A 14,761-nucleotide genomic window follows, 5' to 3' on the forward strand; every position below is an offset into this window, starting at 1 on the left:
GCTTTGCAACTGTGCAAAGCAACACCTGACACCTGGGAGTTTGCAAACCATGGAAAGAGACAGAGGCAGCTAGCTATGCATAATGAGCAGGGGTGGAATTTCCCCTTTTGCATTGGACTCCAAATGCATTCTTTAAGTCACCATTTGAAAACAAGTTTTGAGCAAGCATCCAAATAGACCTAACCGCTCTTATGAATGAGGGAAAACCTGAAGACACACAACTGAAACCCCCCCTCAAACCAGAGAGAGAGAGACTCGAGGGGGAACACACCCCCAGGCATAACCGGCAAAAGCCCCCTTTGGCTTCCCCCCCACCCACAGAAACTGCTCCCTCCCCACACACACAGAGACTCTGCTTCCCCCCCCCCCACACACAGGAGAAAAATTATAGATTAAAGCCCCCAAAGGGGTCTTACTGTGGCTGCCTTCTGTTCCATCAGGAGGGGCTGGGGAGGATTTGTAATCCAAGACAATTCCAATTAGGCACGGGACGTTTTGCTCTGGAGATGCATACAAGATCAGCTGATCCATTCATCCCAATAGGGGAAAGGGGAAAGCCCATATCTTGGGACCCCCTGACCCAATGTTTACAAAACTTGGGTGGTCTCTTAAGAAGGCTTGTCTGAAGCTCCGCTCAAAGTTTGGGATCTGCACCCCAAAAAATGCGCCCCCTGCAGCCACGGAAAGAGAAAAGGGGGAGCCGATATTTCTGCCCCCACTGAACCCATCTTTACAAAACTTGGGTGGTATCTTAAGAAGGATTGTCTGAAGTTATGCTGAAAGTTTGGGGGCTGTATCCCCCAAAAAGCGCCCCCTGCAGCCACGGAAATGGAAAAGGGGGGAGGGAAAAGGGGTGGAGCCCATATCTTGAGACCCCCTGACCCAATGTTTACAAAACTTGGGGGGTATCTTAAGAAGGCTCATATGAAGCTCCACTGAAAGTTTGGGGTCTGTACCCCCCAAAATGCACCCCCTGCAGCCATGGAAAGAAAAAAGGGGGGAGTCCATATCTCGGGACCCCCTGACCCAATGTTTACAAAACTTGGGTGGTCTCTTAAGAAGGCTTGTCTGAATCTCTGCTGAAAGTTTTGTGTCTGTACCCCAATTAATACGCCCCCTGCAGCCACAGAAAGGAGTGAATGTGCACAAGCACCCCCCCCCCCACACACACACAAGGATTTCCCTCTCTCTCTCTCTCCCCGGCCGGGCCGCACATCAGCTGATTCCTCCAGTACTCAATCCTGACTGATTGGCCAGAAGAAGACCCAGCTTGGCCACCGATTGGCCGGGGGAGGAGAATGCTGCTTACTGACGGCCGAATTTGCCGGATTTATTCGTGAACTCCCGAACTTGCTGAATTCGCCCCCCCCGGTTGCCCACCATTTTTGAGTTCGGTTCGTCCCAAACTAAAAACCACCGAATCAGGGGAAATTCGGCTGTATTTCAGTTCGGGCCAAACCGAATCAACAGCCCTACCTGAGACAATTTACTCTTAGACTGCAGGGATGGGTGGAGAATAGGGTTGCCAACCTCCAGGTACTCCTGCTATTACAACTGATCTCCAGCCAATAGAGATCAGTTCACCTGGAGAAAATGGCCGCTTTGGCAATGGGACTCTATGGCATCAAACCCCGCCCTCCTCAGGCTCTGCCCCAAAAACCTTCCACCGGTGGCGAAGAGAGACCTGGCAACCCTACTGGAGGAGTATGAGAGCTTTGTCTATGCTTCTTCAGACAATGCTCTTGTTTTTTTTGTGAAAACCAGTCTATACTGGAGGAGTATTAGAGCTTTGTCTATGCTTCTTCAGACAATGCTCTTGTTTTTTTTGTGAAAACCAGTCTTATTAAAATGAAAACCATGAAAACCAGTCCATTAAAAACGTGGATAAAAAGGAACACTTTGTCCTACTGCCTAAAAAAAACCAGTACAGAAGGCACCAGGCTAGCCTCAAGAGGAAAGGCATTCCAGAGGCAAGGTGCCACCACTGAAAAAGCCCTGTTTCTGCTCACCACCTTCCTTACCCCCAATTTGGGGGCATAGAGAGCAGGGCTACCATGTAAGATCTTAGCTAATGGGCTGCATACTACGGCATGATATTGTCCTTCAAATACCCTGGCCATTTAGGGCCTGAATGCTAAAAACCAAAACTCCGAATAGTGCCTAGAAACAGGCAGTCAACAACACCCTTCAGCAGAGGGGTGATACAATCTGTTTATCTACCTTTGGACAACAGCCTGGCTGCTGCATTTTACACCTATTGAAGTTTCTGGATGCTTTGTAAGGGCAGCATCTTATGAAGTGCATTACAGTAATCAAAGCTAGTTGTGATCAGAGCATGGGATCCCTTGTAAGCTCCCTTTCTCTATAGCCTTTATAAGGATGCCTCTCCAAATAATAACAATAACTACACTGGACTACTGTCGTAGCTGTTAAAATATTGCAGGACAGCCCATTGTCTGGCCTATAGTGCAGAAGAATGAGTGAGTCAAGAGTCTTGATTACCTTACAAATAAATCTGGTTAACTGTTATATTAATTAAAATGTGCAGAACTGAGGCTATTCTGAACTATTTATACGTGATTTAATTCATATCAGCAGCTAATTTGTATTTAATGCAAACTAATGGATTTTATGTAAATGGAGCATGTGGCAGTCTATTTAAAAAACAAATTATCTCTAGTTTCATTTCGGTTATTTTAATTAAATTTAGAGTGTGTGGGTGTGGGGGAAGGGATATGGGATGCATTATATATGAAGGGATGACGGTTAAATCCAATTTAACTCTACCACATAAGAAACAAGTAATTCTCTTAGCAGATACACTAATTCATATTCTAACCTTTGATGATGTTAAAGTTGATGGGGTGTTAAAATAAAATGTCTAGAGTATGTGTTGAGGATATACAGAATGGATGAAGCATATTGGGATTTTAGCGGGTGTAGGGGAAATATACTATATGTAATCAGATTTTAGTAATCCTAGGAACATTCATTCATTAATATTTATTAAAACCTTTGAAGATAATAGTGAACATATTGTATGAGCATGTGTACGCACAAACAGCTATCCTAGCTAAAGAGAGTGAGAATACCAGGGTTTGTAAGGAACCTGAATTTTCCTTGTGTGTGCTTTGCCATCAAGTTACAACTGACTTATGGTGATTCTGTAGGGTTTTCAAGGCAAGAGATGTTCAGAGGTGGTTTGCCATTGCCTGCCTTTGCATCACTCCCCTGGTATTGCTTGGAGGTCTCCCATCCAAATACTTGCCAGGGTTGAGGCTGAGAGTGTGTGACTGGCCCAAGGTCACCCAGCAAATTTTCATGGCAGAGTGGGGATTTGAACCTGTGTTTCCCAGATCCTAGTCCGACACCTTAACCACTACATCATGCTGGTTCTTTAAATTTCCTTAGGTACTATTAATTTATTATAATATTATTATGATATTATTATTATATACCAAACAATTTACAAATGTTGCCTCATTCATCCTTATACCAACCATGTGGTCAATTAGTGGTAAGTTACTGACTTGAAGGGATGTATATATGAAACATAACTAATCAAACTGACCTAAATATGCCTTGTTCATTAACTGTGTCCCATATGGCCTTTTATTTTCACTTCTATGCAGTGATAAGGGAATAGGTAAGAGTGCTGTGAGGTAAGAGATTGAGAGATTAGATATATATCTGACAGGGACCTTTTCCAGTCAGAAGACATAGAGCTCAATCCTGAAGGGGGAGTAGATCTGTGGCGGCTGGGAGCAGTGGAATGCGCCATCTCTTCAGAGGCTTCCCAGCCACCGCAGAGACAAAAAAGAGGTTTTAAAAATAAAAATAATAAAAAGGGGGTAATGCCCCATTGAAAAAAGCAAGGGTGAGCTACTGAAAAAGGTGGTGCAGCCCCGCCACAGCTAAAGGGGGTGTTCCTGGGGCGAACAGGGTTAGGAAGCTGCCCAAAGGCAACTCCACCTCTGGGAATGCCCCCCCCATGCTGGCACAGGATTTCCCTTCCACTGGCGTGGGCTTTCCCTTATACTGTGATAAGGTGGTACCTATCCCCTTGTGGGGTTACACCAGCTCCTAAGGAGCTTTCCCTCCTTCAGGAATGGGCTGCCCTCCAATGTTCACACCAAATGGGATCATCCTGATTAGCATTACTGTACTCAGCAAGCATTTCACATATGAAGCTGCCTTATACTGAATCAGACCCTCGGTTCATCAAAATCAGTATTGTCTACTCAGACTGGCAGCAGCTCTCCAGGGTCTCAGGCAGAGGTCTTTCATATCACCTACTTACCTAGTCCCTTTAACTGGAGATGCCAGGGATTGAACATGGGACCTTCTGCATGCCAAGCAGAGGCTCTACCACTGAGCCACAGCCCCTCCCCTAAATTTCTTCCTGCCATTGCATAGGCAAAAGCTTTCTCAACTCCATATAAAATAGGACATGTTTGCCTGAGCTATTCTATTATTTGTGTGTGTGTAAAGAGCAGTCAAGTCGCAGCAGACTTATGGTGACCCCTTATGGGGTTTTCATGGCAAGAGACTAACAGAGGTGGTTTGCCAGTGCCTTCCTCTGCATAGCAACCCTGGTATTCCTTAGTGGTCTCCCATCCAAATACTAACCAGGGCTGACCCTGCTTAGCTTCTGAGATCTGATGAGATCAGGATGTACCATGCTGCCTTCCCTCCTATTCTATTATTTGGGGCTTCACATACGTTAGGCAAGCTGCATTGGGGACACTGGAAAAAGACAGTACCTCTTGCCTCACATGTGATTTGAAAAGACTAGATAACATCTGCGTAGGACTTAAATGACAAAGCACAATGGGGTTGAGTCCCAAGCTAATTAACCTGATTCTGGATATAACAAGCATGAAATGCACAAACTTCCACCTTCAGATATGAGGAATTAATTTGCTTCTGACAGTACTTTATAAGAATGAAATATAAATATCCAAGCAATGAAATTTACTTATCATGGGAAGATTCTGAAGGGTTTTGGCATATTTGACAAGGGGCTGTTGAGGGATATTTATTCAGGACAATAGTATATTACTTCCTATGTCTGACGGGTCAGTTCCAAATTCTGAAGTATCTGATTGCTATTTTACATCTTATTTGTTTGGATTTCTTCAAAGAGGCTGAAGAAATAGATTGAGTCTTTTCCTCTAATGGGAGGAAATCTGGCTCAGAAATTCAGGTCATTTCCTTGCCAGTTCATTTGCAGATCACTCTTGATAATTAACATGGGTTGTTGTTTTTTTTGTGTTTTTTTGCAAGAACACTGTTGTAACAGTTCAGACATATGAACTGTTTCTACCTTAGCTCCATACTATATGACTTTCTATTAATTAACAATTATTCTCAGGGCTTTTAACTTCGTTAATTGTCTGTCTGTCTGTCTTTCTGTCTGTCGAACACAATTATCTACTGAAAAGTTTAGATGTATTAGGATATGGTGAGAATTTTAAAGATTGGTCCATAATTATATATTCAAACTCTACAGTTAAATTAAGGATAAACCAGTTGAGATAAAAAAGAGGCATCAAACAAGGTTGCCCCTTGTCAGCATTATTATTTAATATCTCATTGGGGATACTAGCAAAATTAATTAAAGAATCACTTAATATAAAAAGTATTAAAATTGGACTCCATCACTATAAGATAAATCTATTTGCCAACAACATATTTATATTTTTAACTGATCCAGAAAACTTGGCAGACAGTCTAGGAACTCTCATAAATGAATACAGAAAAGTAGCAGGTTATAAATTAAATTTCAAAAAGATAGCGGCACGTCTTTTCAATGTAAAGTTGGAAAGTTTTCTCCACAAAGCTGGTTAAGGGGAATGAAGGCTACCAAAATTTTTGTATCTTATTTGGGAATCAAGATCAGTATGAACAATGAAAAACTGTTTGATATTAACTTTAATCCTATTATATCAAATATAAAAAATAAAATTGCTCTCTTGAAAATGTTTACCTTATCCATTATGGGTCAAATTAATGCTGGGAAAATGATACTGATACTTAAAATCCAATATATATTATCAAATTTACCAATAATCATAGCGGATAAAATTATAAAGAATTGGCAATCCATGATTAATGAATTTACACAAAACAGTAAAAAACCAAGGTTTAAATTATTAGTAGCACAGAAGAAAATTGTTTTAGATATTCCTAACAAAATTAATCCACGATGCTTTACATCTAGCATGGATCACCAAATGGTTAGGTGGTAGAGGAGATTCCTTAGAAGTTGCCATATAACAACATTACATTAAGATGCCTCTAAAGACCTTCTTGGTGTTGAATAAACACTTAAGAAATAGAGTTTATAATAAAGAAAGTTGGATTATAAATGAACTTTTACAGATCTGGGAAAAACATAAGAAAAAATTATAATCAGGCATATCTGCAGTAAGAGATTTAGGTATCTTGCAAAAGTTTACATTTAATTCCATGGCTAAATGGGAAATATGCAATATAGATACATGTAATTGCTTGATAACAGGCAATACTATACTTGACTTTCATGAAGTCTATCAAATAAGCAATGGCCATATTAAATGGTTTGAATATTTCCAATTTAGGAGCTTCCTGTTTGTATACATGTATTCAGGCCTGGGAATAAGAAGCCTGACAAAATTTGAGGAAACTATAAGTAAAAATCAGGGAAATATATCTCCAAAATTCTAGAAACAGCCAGAGCAGCTAAACATTTGTTTCAGTACATGCTGGGAAAAGATCTGGGTTATGAAATTCCTGAAAAAAGTGGAAACATATCTTTACCTATGGTTTAACTTTCTCTATTCTTCTTGGATTCAGAGAAAATTTGATTAAAATGTTATATCAATGGCACCTGTCACCACTTAAATTAGCTAAAATCTATGGGAATATGAAGGAAACATGTTGGTTCTGTAAAATACCAAATGCAGATTATTTGCACATGTGGTGGACATGTTGTAGAGCAGAAATGTATTGGTCCTCTATTATAGCTTTTTTTTAAAAAAAGGCTTGAACATATGAACTTGCCTTACATTGAATCAGGCCCTTGGTCCATCAAAGTCAGTATTGTCTACACAGACCAGCAGTGGCTCTCCAGGGTCTCAGGTAAAGGTATTTCACATCACCTACTTGCCTAGTCCCTTTATCTGGAGATGCTGGGGATTGAACCTGGGACCTTCTGCATGCAAAGCAGATGCTCTACCACTGAGCCATAGCCCCTTTGATATAGATTTCCCATTTTCTGCCAAGGCCATGCTACTAATCTACACAGCCAAATTTCCAAAAGACAAACGGACTTTAATTGCACAGCTGCTGACAGCTGCTGGACTAGTATTTGCAAGATATTGGAAATTAGACCTAAGTCTTATGGTTGACGAGCGGATTCTGAAATGTAAGGAAACCTTTCCCCTAATCTAATTGACAAAATTAAAGAAGGGATATGATGTGTCACAATTACAAAGAATTTTGGAAATATTTCTTGGGAAAACATAGTGTCTATGCCTATGTTATGTAATATAGTGTATTAATAAACTGTTTTTCTGCAAAAAAAAATAAATCCTGGGGAAAAAAGTTTTGGATGTAAGGCAGCACTTGTCTTTCCTATTACCTACTTGCTCCAATCAAAGGAATGCAAGATACCCTTAACCATCACCATCAAGCATTGGACAGCAATGGTAAACAAAGGAGAAATTTTGTCGAAGGCTTTCACGGTCAGAGTTCATTGGTTCTTGTAGGTTATCCGGGCTGTGTAACCGTGGTCTTGGAATTTTCTTTCCTGACGTTTCGCCAGCAACTGTGGCAGGCATCTTCAGAGTAGTAACACTGAAGGACAGTGTCTCGAGAGACACTGTCCTTCAGTGTTACTACTCTGAAGATGCCTGCCACAGTTGCTGGCGAAACGTCAGGAAAGAAAATTCCAAGACCACGGTTACACAGCCCGGATAACCTACAAGAACCAAAGGAGAAATTATTGACTGAATTGCATTCTATTTAGCAAATCTTGTTGAACAAATTTAGATGTTGTAGGATAACTGTTGTGTTCAGTTGTGACCGCATCATACTTATGGTGATACACTACCTAATGAAGTTGTTGGGTATGCACAGAAATAAATGTAAGCTTATTGAAGTTTACCACACACAGAAAAATCAATCTTTACCCTTCTTTGTTGAACTCTTGCTCTGCTCGTGAAGGGTAAAGTTGTTTAAACATAATTCCTGAATAATTGCAAAGACAACCTGACCGATAAATAATGCAAAGCTATTACGGTCCATTCCTGATATTGTTTACGAAAGTGAATATATAAACATAGAGTGAGCAAAAGTACATTTTAAAAAAATCAAAAGCTAAAATACAAGTCTTTGTATTACTTCTTCTACTAACCTTTGAAACACTTCCTGACATATGTACAAGCATTCACACACACCTCTGTTCCACGATGGGGACCCCCTTTAACATATTGATTTTATACTTTATTGTTAGGAAAAATAGGGTTATTTTTGTAGCTTTTAGCACAGGGATCCATCTTGGGAATAGAAAGATTTGGTACATTAAAAACATCTAATGATATATGTTGGACTAGTAGTTTGTCTGCTGAAGTCTACCTTCCAGCTTAGAGATATTTCCCTTGATTGATTTGGTTCTTATCTTTCCGACCATTGCTTGCTTGTCTCTTCAGTCTTATGATTTTTTCCTGACTTTTTTAATCGGTTTGGAGATTGGATTGGTTGTATCACAGAAAGCAAAAGCCTATTCCCTTGGTTCCAATTTGATGCCAGTCCTAAGTGTTTATTTTGGATGACAGGATTTGTTGACATCATGCATTATTCTGTATGCCTGCCAACTATACTTTGGTGTAGTCTGTCTCCAGTTAGATGTTTTGGATTATTTTGTGCTGTCTTTACTGTCTCGTTTTTGGACTGATATTAGTCATGGATGAACAGGAATGCTTTTTCAGATTATGTGGCTGGTGATGCTGTCTGAGTTCATCAACAGGTTACGACAAATTCAGACTTGCTGTAACTCCAGTGACATTAGTATTGCAGTAGCTGAGAATTTGTTTTCTGTTTCCTCTAGTTCTTCAGAAGCTGAATATGAAATATATTGTGTTGAGTTTAAATTTGTTGTATGTCACTTTCAGTGTCCTCAGGCATGGACAGCCAACTCCAAGGTTAGATTCACAGACAGAGAGACAGATGGACAAATAGATAATTGAGTTGTCTTCCTACCAGTCTGTATTTAAGATATAGTTAAGCCACATGTAAATATTTGTTAATGTAAAATGTATGGATCTATATGCATATAAGCTTTGTCTTTCATTCTTATGCACATTCTATGTATCCAGCTAATAAAATTGCAAGGGCGAAAGAGAGCTGATGTCTGGTTCTGTGAATCAAATTTTTTAAAGGTGAAACATAAACTTGGGAGCATAAAAGATATTGGATCAAACTAAAGAGCCATCTTTGAGGAGGCCTTAAAGTTCAGAGCTTCATGTTTCAGAGCTCCTTGCCTTAAAATGGCAGCTCATTTCTGGGTAGCCAACTTATGTGCTATGGAAAGGGAAATAGGATGTGTATGAAAGGAACCATTTGTGACTAAATGATAGTTTTATTTAGTATTAATTTACTTCATTTATTCTGCACCTTTCCTATGGAAACCCAAAGTGGCTAACTTGTTTTCATCTCCTCCATTTTACACTCACAACACTCCTGTGGACCAGGCTAGTCTGAGTGTTTCTGTCTGGCCCAAAGTCACCTAGCAAGCTTCTGTGGCAGGGTGGGAATTCAGACCTGAGTTTTCCAGATCCTAGCCCAACATTATAACCTCTACACTATGAAAGGAAGCAAATGTGGTTGAATTCCTAGGAAGCTCAAGCTCAGGAATTATTTAAAAAAATGGCTACATGTAGAATAAATTCATATTATATACTAGATTTAGACATGTACATTCTAACAAAATTTCCATTCATATGCTTCCAGGATGGGAAAGAGGCTTCCAACAGTACTACCTGTGAGATCTAGGGAACTGACAGGGCAGTTTGGTAGCAAAAAGCACAGTTATCTATCAAAGTCTGAGGAAAGAAAAGTGGAAAACAGCAAGAGTCCAGTAGCACCTTAAAGACTAACAAAATTTCTGGCAGGGCATGAACTTTCTTGAGTCACAGCTCACTTCTTAGATACAGCTGGAATGTGAGTCCATCTTAAGTAGAGAAGAGTGAATTCAGACACCCAATGGCAATAGCATATAAACATCAATACCAGTGAGCTGTGGCTCACAAAAGCTCATACCCTGCCAGAAAATATTTTTGTTAGTCTTTAAGGTGCTACTGGACTCTTGCTCTTTTCTACTACTGCAGACAGACTAACACGGCTACCCACTGTGAATTATCAATACCAGGTAAATGACATTAGCTGGTGTGACTGGATCAGGTGCGATATGCAGAGGGGTAGTAGGCATGGAGAAATCAGCATTGGTAATGAGACAGGAATCACAGGAAAAGTGGTTATGTGGGAACTGCTGAGGGGTTGTGGTAGAAGCTGTGGAAAGTTATGTTGCAAAAGTCCATATGATTTCCACCAATATTACGACTTTTGAATAAGACAAATCAGTTCTTACGCTGTTGTTATATGTTAAGATGGGATCAAACAACAGGAGAATTGTTGGTTCACATATTTATATTGGGAGAATGCTGAAATACCATGACAGAGGAGAGAGGCCTTTGGCCCTTTCCATTCACCATGCTAGCTGAGCTTCGAGAACAGGGGCCCTCTCAGTGAGTGGCAAAATTGTGGAGCCCTGGTTTGTGTGATTTCTCATCCTCAACAAAGAAGAAACAGATGGACTTCTACACAGTGGGCCCATTTCACACTGGAGGTTATGTGATACAGAAGAAAGGAACTAGCTGCTTCTTGACCACACTATTTCATTACTGAAAGTGTGAACAAAGACTGTGTCTTCTTCATGGCCTGTTTATGAGCTTTACCAGGTGTTTAGCTAGGCTGTACTGAAAACCAAATGCTGGAATTGAGGTGAATGTTAGGTTCAGTCCAGCAGGGGCCTTCTTATATTCTTATGATGAAATGGACTGCAGATTTTATACAGACTGGAGACAAGCCATTCGCTAATTCTTCCCAGAAATTTTTCTGGCTTTCTAGTCTAGAACAAAACATGAGAGACTACTCTGCAAGATGCTTTGAAATATCTGGCAAGGGTCATAGAATGGATCCATCATAAATATTTAAAAAGGCACAGTGGTGATAGCTGGAAAAGTGTTTGAATAGAATCGAACTATTAAACACATTTATATGGCTCCCCAGCATGCAGAGGAGATCTTCAGGAACACAAAATGGCCTCCAGCTCAATAAACCCAAGAATTCCCCCCGCAAGAGACATAGTCCCAAGAAACCCACACAATGACTATGACATTCTCTAGAGATATGATGCTGGCACTTGAGTTGGAGAAGAACAGATTGCTTGAGGGGAGGAGGGGACTCCAGACTAAGTATAGGGGCGTAATTGTATTATTTGTCATCATTATCATCATTATCTAAATGACTATTGGGGACAGCACGCTGTACGAATAATATACTTTTATGTCGCAGGAGACATTCCTTAAGGGCATGGTTCATGAATCCTGTTGCTAATCCCTCTGTTCCTTCAGAGGGAAATTATAATGCAGTACATTTAGCCAGCAGATCCATCACTGAAAGAACCTTTGGCATCCTGAAAATGAGATTCAGGTGTCTAGATTGATTGGGTAGCACATTACTTCACAGGCTTGAAGTAGTATATGATTTAATCTTGGCATGTTGCTTTTTGCACAATGTGTCCAGAAGACATGGATTAGATCTGACATGGAACTGTCCCTCCCAGAGGATCACAATCATCCTTAAAATGAAGCTGCTTACCTGATAAGCCACAGATTTACTTCTATAGTCTGGTAGTTAGAAGCTGAATGGATACTGTTACTTAAAAATAAACTCCCCAACCTGTTTTCAGTGTTGAGTCTTTTATCTAGGAGAGAAGACATTTCCTTTTGTTTCATTCTCCGGTTCTTCTTTTCCATCTTAATCTTTTGCCATTCCATGCTCAGAAATTCAATTATTATGTTAGTAGATGTGAATTCAAAAATAATTTTCAGTCCCAGAAACAGCCTCAGATATTTGGCATCTGAAGCAAAAAAATCTAAATGCCCCATTCCCAACAGTAATTATTGTATTAGATATCTAGTGGCAATTGACATAGTTTAATAATTCCCAAAATATGCTCCCTGTATTGTCCCCCACAGCTGTTTTTATGGCCCAACTTCATGTCTGCTATTCAAGTTATGGAACTCCTGCATCTCATGCAGGGGAGGTCTTAGCCATGGGCATCCAGGGCAACTGAGAGGCCTGTTCTTGGAGCCTCCACTGACCTGCAGCCAGCTGTCCTGAAGCCCCTGCCACTGCAGATTCACTGCTGGTCCCCCACACTGCCTGAGACTCAGGAAGGGGAAGAGAAAAATCAGCTGTAGAGTGGTAGTGGGGCTCTGACCCACCCTTAGGGTTGCCAGGTCCCCCTTTGCCACCGGTGGGAGGTTTTTGGGGCGGTGCCTGGGGAGGGTGGGGGCTGGGAAAGGGGAGGGACTTCAATGTAATTGAGTCCAATTGAACTGATCATTGAACTGATCTCTATCAGCTGGAGATCAGTTGTAATAGCAGCTAGTACCTGGAGGTTGGCAACCCTACAGCTTATTCCCCATACTGTGGAACACAGGCAGGACAATGCTGCTGCAGTCGTCATGTTTGTGGGCTTCCTAGAGGCGCCTGGTTGGCCACTGTGTGAACAGACTGCTGGACTTGTTGGGCCTTGGTCTGATCCAGCAGGGCTTTTCTTATGTTCTTATGTACTGTCTGAGACTCAGGCATTGTAGGGGAGGGCCATCAATCAAGCATGAATGATGGGCCCCTACAGCTGATTGCCCTTCCCCCACTGCATGAATGATTCTTGGGCCTTTTGCCCAAGGCCCCAGAATCACTAAGATCACCCCTGAACACTTGTAGTTAAGTCCTATACAAGATTGACAAATCAGGGATAAGAAGCGTGACAATGGCCAGGCAGATGGGACTAAAATAGGACTGAAACTGAACTTGGGTTCAAGCTTGGAATCTTTTTTAAACTTCTCTCATGTTTAGCCTTCATATGTAAGAAAACTAATAGATGAGAATGTTTCTGACCATGCAAAGAGCAACTTCTCTTTCCCACTGAGGAGACAGTTTGAGGACCTATGTAGGGTATGCAGGATTTTCAGGTTAAAGGGTGTGGCCTCCAGCAGGTTTGAGATTCAGCACTACTTTTAAAGAAATTATCTACTAGATAGAAGATAGGCCAAAAAAATATAGAACTACAGCTAGGCAGTATGTTAAACTGTATTCAGTTTATGTGCTTCACACATTCCTAATAAATTTACTCAGTGTCACTATGCTATTTTTCCCCATAAGCAAAATACTTTTATTTCACCATGAAATGTCTATTGGTAGGTGAAGTGCCATGAAATATTCATTAAAAAACTTGAGATGTTAAAGAAATTTGCATGATTTTTAGTGTTGACTTGAACTCATATTGCTACAAGCTTTCTGAACTGACTGCAAATTTTTAACCTGCTGTTTGCAAATTCAATGTAAAAATCTGGAAACTCTGCTGAGACCAGGGTGAAGGAGTTTTTTTTTAATTATACTCAAGTCACAGGTTTATAAAACCTTCAGTTTATAAAACTTTCAGTTCAAAGTAATTATGTCAGAATTTGCTAATGCTAGCTTTGCACGCTTATTTTCCCTCCAGTTCAAAGTATAATTATTGAAATATAATCCAGCCTTTTCTATTGTGTCCCAGAAAAAGGGTCCTGTAAATTATAGGATATTGAAACAAAAGGGAAAAATTCAGAGATTTTCTATAGAAATCAAGGGTGACAAACTTTAGGTGTTAAGCTGCACACAATACAAAGAGTTTGGAATGAAAATGCAGTTTTTGCTATTCAAATGAACAGGGTAGACGCATTGTGCATGATAATGAGTTTCCATGCAAAAATAAAAGAGAAAAAATATTTTTGTGATTTGTACATATGAACTCAAGTTCTTTTATTGTTGCATTGTGCCTTCATTTTAATTAAGAGATGCTAGATCAGAGCGTACTTAATTGTTCACCTAAAATGCTAGGACACAGCCAAGCTTTGAGGTGAATAAGATCAGATGTTCAAGTCTGGTATACACATTCCATTCACTACCATGGACAATGGTAATGCTTCTTAGCTGCATTCTTGTGCTCTGCTTCTGAAATCAATATTTTGCTCAGAGGAACAGACAAGAAAACTGTAGAAATGTGCTGTTTTGCTACAGTCATTGTTCCCCCCTCCTGTGATATGCTGTGGTTGTGAAGATGCAGACATGAAATTCCTCTGCCCTCGTCATTCAGTTCAAAGCAGGGTGCAGAATGTATGTATAGGGGCCCTGAGTGCATGGAAGGTTCTGGGTTGGTCAAAACAGGATGAATCGCACCTCCTTTACTATACGGTACCAGAATTTAAGAGGATTGTGACTCATAGGCTCAGAAAGGAACAGGAACAAAATCCTTTTTGTACTGGCCCAGAATCAGATTTGAGAATACTGTAAGGACTCAGTTTCTTGTTGTAAAATCCAAAACAATACATTTCACATAAGCCGTTGGGGAGGAGAAAATAAAGTCATTGCTATGCCCTTGATTTTATGAATC

The sequence above is a fragment of the Euleptes europaea genome, chromosome 4 (assembly GCF_029931775.1).
Source record: "Euleptes europaea isolate rEulEur1 chromosome 4, rEulEur1.hap1, whole genome shotgun sequence".
Taxonomy (NCBI): Eukaryota; Metazoa; Chordata; class Lepidosauria; order Squamata; family Sphaerodactylidae; genus Euleptes; species Euleptes europaea.